The sequence below is a fragment of the Hordeum vulgare genome, chromosome 2H (assembly GCF_904849725.1).
Source record: "Hordeum vulgare subsp. vulgare chromosome 2H, MorexV3_pseudomolecules_assembly, whole genome shotgun sequence".
Classification (NCBI taxonomy): Eukaryota; Viridiplantae; Streptophyta; class Magnoliopsida; order Poales; family Poaceae; genus Hordeum; species Hordeum vulgare.
The window spans coordinates 34158556-34168243 of NC_058519.1; the positions used below are offsets into that span (position 1 = coordinate 34158556).

General features: G+C 46.4%; 1 non-coding gene across 1 annotated transcript; it reads left to right on the forward strand.

Moving 5' to 3' along the window:
• Nucleotides 1-7951: 7951 nt before the first annotated feature.
• Nucleotides 7952-8093, forward strand: LOC123433777. The gene has a single exon (XR_006625091.1). It is a non-coding gene; the product is annotated as a small nucleolar RNA Z247 (small nucleolar RNA).
• The last annotated feature ends 1595 nt before the right edge of the window (nt 8094-9688 follow it).

The window sequence follows — 9688 nt, forward strand, 5'->3', positions numbered from 1 at the left end:
AATGGGGGAGCGAGGTGGGTGTATATAGCCGGAGACGGGTGCGGTGACGCAGGGATCCCACGGGAAAACGCGTGGGCGCATCGGCATCGGGGGTGTCGGCGTGCTCTGGGCATGGCGGGGCCGCGCCCGCGCCCGCGGTTTCGGCATGTCTCGGTGTCGGAGCCCCCGGCCGAGCTGGAGTCTGTCAACCAACTACACAGGTCAGGCTCAGAGTACGCGCACGCGCGCGCGGGGCGCCATGCGGCGCGTCCGCGTGCGCCCAGCGTCGCCAGAGTACGCCCGACGGTGGCACGCGCGCGCGCGCTGCGTACGGATTAGTACATTTTTTACGCGGCTCGATCGAACGACCGTGCGGTGGGAAGTTCCGCGCGGCCGCAAAGCAGCTGACCCATCCATGCCCCGGTTATAGCTAAGGAAAAAGTCAAAAAAAAACCTTAAACTGATAGACGATGACGAAATCGAACCTTGAAGTGGTAATCCCAGAAGTTTGCACTCTCAAGTCAGTAATCCCGGTCTAAAAAAAACCTTAACAGCATACCCAAACAGGGATTGCATGCGTGGCAAGTGAGGGTCGGGATTGTTTTTTTTTTCCTTTTTCCGGACAAAAGGAGAAGGCCTTGTTGCTGCATATAGGGTGGGCCGGCCCAGCTTAACAGCCCATTCACTCACTTAGTCCAGGATGGTCAGTCGTCCAGTCCGAACAGGATTCAGTCGAGGGAGTCTCCTTGCCTGCTGCTCTGCTTTGGGTGACGGCAATGGCGACGGCCTGGTGATCGTCGGAAGCGGCAACGATCGGGGCGGCGTTCGACGGCGAGCGACCGACAAAGGTATGTCCCCGTCGTCCACCTCCGCTGGGCACCATTCTTTTTCATATATTTGCAGAACATTAGGGTTAGGGGTTAGGGTATTTGGGGCTCTTTTTTGACAGTAAAAGCTGCGATTTTTAGTGATACTTCTTTGTTTTTTCAGTTTAATCATGGATCCAACGGAGATTCTGAACGTCCGATTCCACGTCGGTGGCGACTTTGTTCGCATTGGTCCCAATATTCAGTATGTTGGTGGGGATGAAGAGATGTCAGAGATCGAGAGAGATAAGCTCTCACTGCAGGAGGTGAAGGGCTTTCTGAATGATCATATGCCATTGAAGGAGTCGATGAAATTATATTTTCAGGTGCCAGGGAAATCAATGGCAGATGGCTTGATGTTTCTGCATGATGAAAGAGCATGCTTGCAGATGGCAGAGTACACAGATGTTGGTGGAGTTGCTGACATTTATGTTGAGTACCATGGAGAAGAAGACAATGAGAATAGCAGCAGTGGTAGTGATTTTGAGATGGATGAGATGGTCAATTTGAGTGATGCTGATGAACCTGCCATGGTGATAAGTGCTGATACAGGTGCCTGTTCTGATGATGATTTGCAGTTTGTGCAGGAAGTGTTGGTTCCAGATGATAGTGGTGTGATCACTCAGATTATTTCTAGTCCTGTGAAGCACATTCATGTAGATGCTAGAGCAAGGAGAGTTGGAGAAGAGCAGGTGCATGCAGAGCAAGATGCTGTGGATGGATCTCAGTTTGCAATTTCTCAGGTGTTAAATCCTTCAGCTCATGCATCAAGACAGGGTACACAAATTGCAAGTCAAGCACAACCTGCAGATTCAGATAGTGAGTCAGATTCAGACCCTGAGTATTTACCACACAGTGAGGACAGTGGTGAAAATTCAGAGGTTGTTGAGCTTAGAAGGCATGCTAGAAAATTCAAGAAGAAAATGAGAGACACCAAGAGTTGGATTGGTAGAGATCTCACAGAAGCTGTTCCATTGGAGCTCATTGGAAATATGGAGGAACAAGTAGAAGCAGATGAGAAAGAGTGGGGCTATGATTCATCTGATGAGGATTACTCCTATGATGAAGATTCAGATGGACAACAAGTGAGGAGGAAGAGCAAGTTTCCAAGGTACATCAATGACACAGAGATTCCACATTTCAGTTTGTCAATGGTGTTTAGAAGCAAGAACTAGCTAGTGAAAGCACTCAAGAGATATGGCATTGTAACTAAAAGGAGCATTAAGTTTGTTAAATCAGAGGTTGACAGGGTAAGGGCCAAATGTGGATGGGATGGTTACCCCTGGCTTATTTATGGTGCCAAAACCTCAAGAACAAATAGGTTTCAGATAATTACATACAATGATGAGCACCATTGTGCACAGAACACAGAAAATAAGTTGGTCACTGCTAAAGTCATTGCTCAGAGATATGAACATTTTATCTTAGCTAACCCAACGTGGAAGATTGAGAGCATGAAGGCAACTGTCCTACAGGACATGTTTGCAGATGTTTCCCCTTCTAAGTGCAAACATGCAAAGAAAATTGTCATGGACAAGTTAATGGCTGGCATGAAAGAAGAGTACACAAGAGTATTTGATTACCAGCTGTAGTTGCTAAGAAGTAATCCTGGTAGCACAGTTGCAGTATGCTTGGATCCTACAATCATTGATAGGAATGTTTTCCAAAGCTTCTATGTGTGCTTCAATGCTTTGAAGTTAGGCTTCAAGGCTGGGTGTAGAAAAGTTATTGGTTTAGATGGTTGTTTCTTCAAAGGAGCAGTAAAGGGAGAACTATTGTGTGCCATTGCTAGGGATGCCAATAACCAGATGTATCCAGTGGCTTGGGCTGTTGTTGAACAAGAAACAAATGAGAGTTGGAAGTGGTTCATTGGCTTGCTTATCAAAGACCTAGACATCAACAATAATGGAGCTGGTTGGGTCTTCATATCTGACTAGCAAAAAGGATTGATTAATGCCATGAGTGATTATCTACCAAATGCAGAGCACAGGATGTGTGCAAGACATATCTATGCCAACTGGAGGAAGAAGTATAGGGCACATGAATGGCAGAAAAAAATTTGGGCACATGAATGGCAGAAAAAATTCAATGCAAGAGAAGATCAGAAAGAAAATATTTGTTAGAATCCAAGAACAAAGGGAGAAAGGTGCAAAGTTTCATGGAACAATATGCCCAAGCATATTTAAGAAGTTGAAGGCCAGTATAGCAAGGACCCAGTTCATGGAGGTGCTGTGGGGTGGGAAAGATTCATTTGAAGTGCAAATACTAACTGGCAGAAAGAATAAGTACACAGTCAGTCTTGTAAATAGGACTTGCTCTTGTGGGTACTTTCAATTAGCTGGTCTACCTTGCTCTCATGCAATCTGTGCTATCTACAAGAGCAAGAAGACTTTGGAAGATTACATTGCTCCATGCTACTCAGTTGATACCTTCAACAACATATATGAGCACTGTCTGCAACCTGTGGAAGGTGAGGAAATGTGGCCCATTTCTCCCAAACCTAGGCCTGAAGCTCCAGGTTATGTGAGGATGCCAGGTAGGCCAAAGAAAAATGCTAGGAAGAGGGAAGACAATGAGAACCTAAGCCTACAAACAAAATGAGCAAGCATGGCACTGTAATTACTTGCTCACTCTGTCACACAGCTGGGCACAATAAAGGAGGCTGCAAAAAGAACCCAGAGAGAGCCAACAAGAAGAATGCTCACCTTCTTAAGACTACCAAAAAGAACAAGGCATCAGAGGTAATTTAGTTTGAATTTAACTTGTTGTAACTTGTTGTATATGTGTCTTGTATATTTAACTTGTTGTAACTTGCTGTATATGTGTCCTGTATATTTTAGGTACATGGGCAATCATCTAATGCACCAGCACATAGTGGACCAAGTGCCCAAGCTAGAACTGCTGCTGCACCTACAAGAAGTGGACCAAGTGCCCAAGCTAGAACTGCTGCTGCACCAACAGGAAATGCACCAAGTGCCCAAGCTAGAACTGTTGCTGCACCTACAGGAAGGGGACCAGGATCTTCTACATTTAAGCCTCCAAGAAAGACCTCTTCAGATGCACATGCTGGAACATCTACTTCTGGTGCAACAAAGAAGAGAAAGAGAGTTTCTGCATCATCTCTTCCTAGCTATAAGTACTTCAATTGCAGTGGCAATGTGTAATCTTCTTTGAAGCAAGTGCTATGTAATGTTGCAAACCTGGTAGTGAAGCAGCTTTTGGAATGTTTGCAAACATTTATCTGATGTTGCAGCTGGTAGAAATATTTATCAGACATATATTTGCTATGTTTGCTGGTAAAACATTTATCAGACATATATATGCTATGTTTGCCAGAAATGTTTAGTCTGATGTGCCAGAAATGTTTAGTCTGATGTGCCAGAAATATTTAGCCAGAAATGTTGTGCCAGAAACCTGGGTTGTGCCAGACATGTTGCAGCTGACAATAATTCATAGGACTGAAAGTGATAGCAAATTCATAGGACTGAAAGTGATAGCATAATGCACTTGATAGAATTGAAACTGACAATAATTCCTTACATAACCCAGTGCATACATGTTCATACACATCACACTCAAACTCACATCACTGAACATCACTTCACTACACTGCCATTTTACCTAGAACTAGACCTAACACAACCACAATGCAAACCATCACAACATTCATATATTTTCCCTTCAGAGCTTCAATTTCTGCATCCTTTTCCTTCAACTGAAGTTGCAGAGCTTCAATTTCTGCATCCTTCTCCTTCAACTAAACTTGCACTGCCTCAATTGCATTTGATTTTGCTTCTTCATGTACAGCACCCAGCAATGGACATTCATCATCAACTCCAGCAGAAGAACCTATTCCCCTGAGCCTCCAAACCTCATCCTTCAAATCTCCAATGAGATCACTAAAAAAATTTGGAAGCTCCGGATCATGCCATTCAACATAGCCACACCCACCATGCTATCCATTCAAACAAAATCAATCACAGCAATTAGAAACGGATAGGAGCAGAGGAAGAACAGACATGAACAGCAACAACTTACCATGGCATCCATGCAGGCATAGTATCTCCTCCCGGGATTGTGCTTGCTCCACGAGATCCATCGGGGGGCCTTCCGGGGAGGATTGCAGCGGCACTTCTTCTCCGGCTCGTAAGCCATTGCGCTCTCCCTGTAGGGCATAGGGGACCTCGACTCCATGCCCCTCCGTCCACTTGCTCGACGGAATCCCGGAGCAGAAGATGCCCCCAAGACCAAGACATCGCGCGCCGCCGTCACCGTGCTCTGCGCGCCGCCATCACCGCGCGCCGCGCGCCGCCAACCCTAGCCGTCACCGCGCGCCGCCGTCACCGTGCTCTCCCTCACTGTCTTCCCAATTTCCCCCAAATCCGTGAGTACACAGTGCGCTCGCACGGGTCATTGCTAGGGATGTCTGGCTCACATGTCAGGTCAATCCCGGTTGACCACTGCCACCTCAGCGATTTTAGCCTAATATGGTGTTAAGGTTTTTTTTAGATCGGGATTAGTGACTTGAGAGTGCAAACTTCAGGGATTATCACTTCAGGGTTCGATCTCGTCATCGTCTACCAGTTCAAGGTTTTTTTTGAACTTTTTCCTATAGCTAATAACCACGTCGCTGCTACCCAGCGATCAGTGAGCTGCGGTGCAGAGTGATGGGGCTGATTGTGCGTTGCGTGCGTACGTTGATTGCACATGCCACATGCCGCCGCCTCCACCACCAACCCGTCTCCACCGTCCGTCCGTACAGATCAAATCGAGCGGAGTCCCCTGTGCTGCGGGCCACGGACCATACGTTAGGGACGATGTATTCAATGCAATCCACACGTTTGATACGTTGACGTCATCAAAAAAGTCAAATTCGTTATTCTAAAATGTAAGGTTAATTCAAAATTTTCTTAGCCCAGAAAGTCAAAATAAAAAATTGTCCGTGGGAAGCTGTTTGCTCCTCCATCCATCCATCGTGCGTCCAATCCGGCAGGCATTCACCACCATAAAAGGAAATGAAAGCAGTTTTACCTGTCCATTTCGTCCACCGGCTCCCGGTTTAATCAGATCAGCAGCAGCTCGCGGGGATGGCACGCGTGGGGTGGGCTCGCTGTCGATCTCGCCGAGATCTCACTGCAAGCCGCTAGCTAGACACTGAACTTTTCTGGAAACGGGCGAGACTATGAACTTGAAACGCTGCATGCTCGCTCACTCTGGTGCTACGAGCAGGACACGGCCAAAGCAACATGAACTCATTAAAGATAGATTAATTCGTGTATTAATCCTCTATTAGCGTCGGCTGCCGTCATGAGTGCAGTCTGATTAGCAGTTTACTTTACTCGGAGGAAGATCTGGAAGAGATCGTCGTGCCGTCGGCTCGTCGCCGGGTGCGTGCCGAACTTTTTCCTTTTTTTCACGAGACGAGACCGGGACCGGACCTATCTGTGATCTCTCTCCAATGTTTTATTCACCTTATCCGGTGGAGATCTGCTTCGATCGCAAGTGATCCCTCCTTTGCCTTCGCCATGAGCGAATGACGAATATCCTTTTTTATCGTTGATGACTAACCAAAAAGACGGACCGGCGAACGATCTTAAGAGCATGGTTAATAGTATAGTCAACTGCTGGCTATAAGTCATTGTCATGTCATATATAGGTCATCTTGTACCAATATGTATAATACTCCCTTCGGTTCAAATTTTTTGTCTTAAGCTTGTCTAAAAATTGATGTATCTAAATACTAAAACTAAACTAGATACATCCATATCTGACAAATTCAAGACAACAATTTTAAGACGAAGGGAGTAGTTGATAAAAAAGGTGTACTATAATTTTATTATATGGCCCACCTTTCACTCTCACAAAGTGGTAGGAGCACGTGCTAGAGCTGACTCTTAACTAAGAGCCCGCTTACCTTCTCTCTCATCTTCTCTTTTCTCCAACTAAACAAAAAAATATACTAGTTCATGTCTTATAATCCGCTGACTCAGTTTTATTGTACTTACTCTAATAATGCTCGCGTGATCGATCCGCTCGAGGTTTATTTCTTGTTTTTGAGCAGACAGCAGGCGACACACTTTCTTACCATCGCCTTCAGGCTCTTTTCGCCGACAAGTTAACAACTTATTATCTCAGTACTGATTTTTAGATGATCGTAGTAATTAATGGTAGTATGTTCTCGCTGTCACGGAGCCAGGCAAGCGGCAAGGGGGCAGCACGGATCGTAGGCGATAATGGCGTGATGTTGTGATCCCTTCTCGACGACAACGACGATGGACGTACCCGTCCGCTGACGCGGAGCGCGGGTCCAAATGCACGTTCCAAACACGACCAACCGCGCTGGGCAGGCAGTGTTAAACATTGTATCGGTATTGTATAAACCGATTCCTGTTAGGATGCGTGCGTGTGTTGTAAACGTGTTGGGTTGTTAGGATTAGATCTTCTTTAGCTGTTTATATTTCTTGGAGATCAATCTTAATCCCAACCACCTTGTATCTATGTTCTATATAACACGTATCGCGTCCCTGCACATCGCATACGCTTCTAGCCTTTATTTTTTACATGATATACAGAGCCTTCTCTTTCCACCGCATCTACTAGATATGTCATCCTCCTCCTCGGTTGCCATGGCCGTTCCTTCCCTCGCCTCGCTAGGGCATACCGTAACAGAGAAGCTAACCAGGGACAACTTCTTGGTGTGGAAGACCGAGGTCATGCCGCATGTTAGGGCTGCCGGGATGACCGGCTTCCTCGACGGCGCCATCAAGGAACCAGTCCCAATCCTGATGGTGGAGAAGGAGGTTTCCGGCAAGAAGGTGGTCGAGGAAGTTGTCAACCCAGAGCATGCCATCTGGGTGACCCAGGACCAGCAGGTTCTCACGTTTCTCCTCGCCACCATGACTAGAGAGGTATTGCTTCTGGTGAACAACCTTGACACTGCAGCAGCTGTTTGGGCGGCTGTTCTGCAGAGTTTTTCATCCCAATCTCGAGCCAAGATAAGTCAACTCCGTTCCCATATTGGTCGCACCCGCAAGGGGGATCTCTCTGCTGCTGCATACTTTTGCAAGATGAAAAATATTGCTGATGAATTGGCGGCTGCTGGTAAGCCGCTTGACGAAGATGAAGTAGTCTCGCACATCCTGGAAGGACTGGATGCAGATTACAACCCTTTCGTCTCTGCCATATCTATGCGTGTAGATCAAGGCGTTGGCCTGAATGAGGTCTACTCTCTTTTGCTCTCGGCCGAGGCACGCGTCGAAGCCTAGAGCAACTACAGCAACCCCAGTGCCAACCTGGCCTCCAAGGGAGGAAATCGTGGCGGTTTCAGCCGCCCCTCTGGGAGCAATTCCGGAGGAGGCCGCGGCAACGACAACTCCGGAGGAGGTCGTGGCAACAACAACAACATCCCCAACAACTCCGACACCCGCCAAGGTGGAGGAGATGTGATCAAGTGCCAGCTCTGCAAGATCGAGGGCCACGGAGCTTGGCGCTGCAAGAAGAGGTATGATCGCAACTTCAACAAAAATTATCAGCGCCAAAAGGGAGGTGGAGGTGGTGGTGATCGTTCTGCCAACACTGCTTCAAACTACTACGGCGTAGATACCAATTGGTATCTTGACACTCGAGCAACAGATCACTTGACAGGTGATCTTGAAAGACTTGCAGTGCGTGATCGCTGCACCAGCAATGAACAGATTCACACTGCAAGTGGACAAGGTATGGATATTGCACATGTTGGTCATTCGGTTTTAACTACTCCCCAAGGCTCACTAAAATTGAACAATATTCTCCATGTCCCATGTGCATCCAAAAATCTTCTTTCTGCATATCAGCTTATGGAAGATAATCACGCTTACCTTGAACTTCACCCTCAATTCTTCTCTGTCAAGGATCAGGAAACACGGAGAGTCCTCCTTCAAGGCAAGAGTAAGAGGCGCTTGTTTCCTGTCACGGGTCATCATGTGGCCCCTAAGCGAGAAGTGCTTGGCGCAATCAAACCCTCTACTTCTCGGTGGCACAAGCGTTTGGGACATCCTGCTTTTCCGGTGGTCCAACAAATCCTTCGCACCTTTAGTCTTCTAGTGTCAAATAAACAAGATCATCTCTTAGTTTGTGATGCATGTCAGATTGCTAAAAGCCATCAGCTACCATACCCTCGATCTACTAGTGAGTCAAAAGCTCCTTTAGAGCTCGTTTTTTCTGATGTTTGGGGCCTTGGGCCTCTCTCTGTAGGCAGACAGAAATGTTATGTCAGCTTTATTGATGATTTCAGCAAGTTTAGTTGGATTTATTTACTTAAACATAAGTCTGATGTGTTTGAGAAATTTCATATTTTCCAACCACATGTTGAACGTCTCTTTGATCGCAAACTTATTGCTATGCAAACAGATTGGGATGGTGAATACCAAAAGCTCAATTTCTTTTTTGAGCGTATTGGGATTACTCATCATGTCTCCTGTCCCCATGCTCATCAACCGAATGGCTCTGCAGAGCGTAAGCACAAACACATTGTAGAAGTAGGCCTATCCCTTCTTGCTCATGCATCAGTGCCATTGAAATTTTGGGATGAGGCATTCCTTACTGCAGTCTATCTTATTAATCGCACACCCAGTCGTGTTATCAAAAATCGGTCTCCTCTAGAAAAGCTTTTTGGCACTCCACCAAATAATCAGTTCCTTGGCATTTTTGGGTGTGTGGTTTGGCCTAACCTTCGGCCTTTCAACAAAACATAAGCTTGAATTTCCTTCCAAGCAATGTGTCTTCTTGGGGTATAGTACACTTCACAAAGGTTACAAGTGCCTAGACGTCTCCTCTGGCCGTGTATACATTTTCCGTGATGTGGT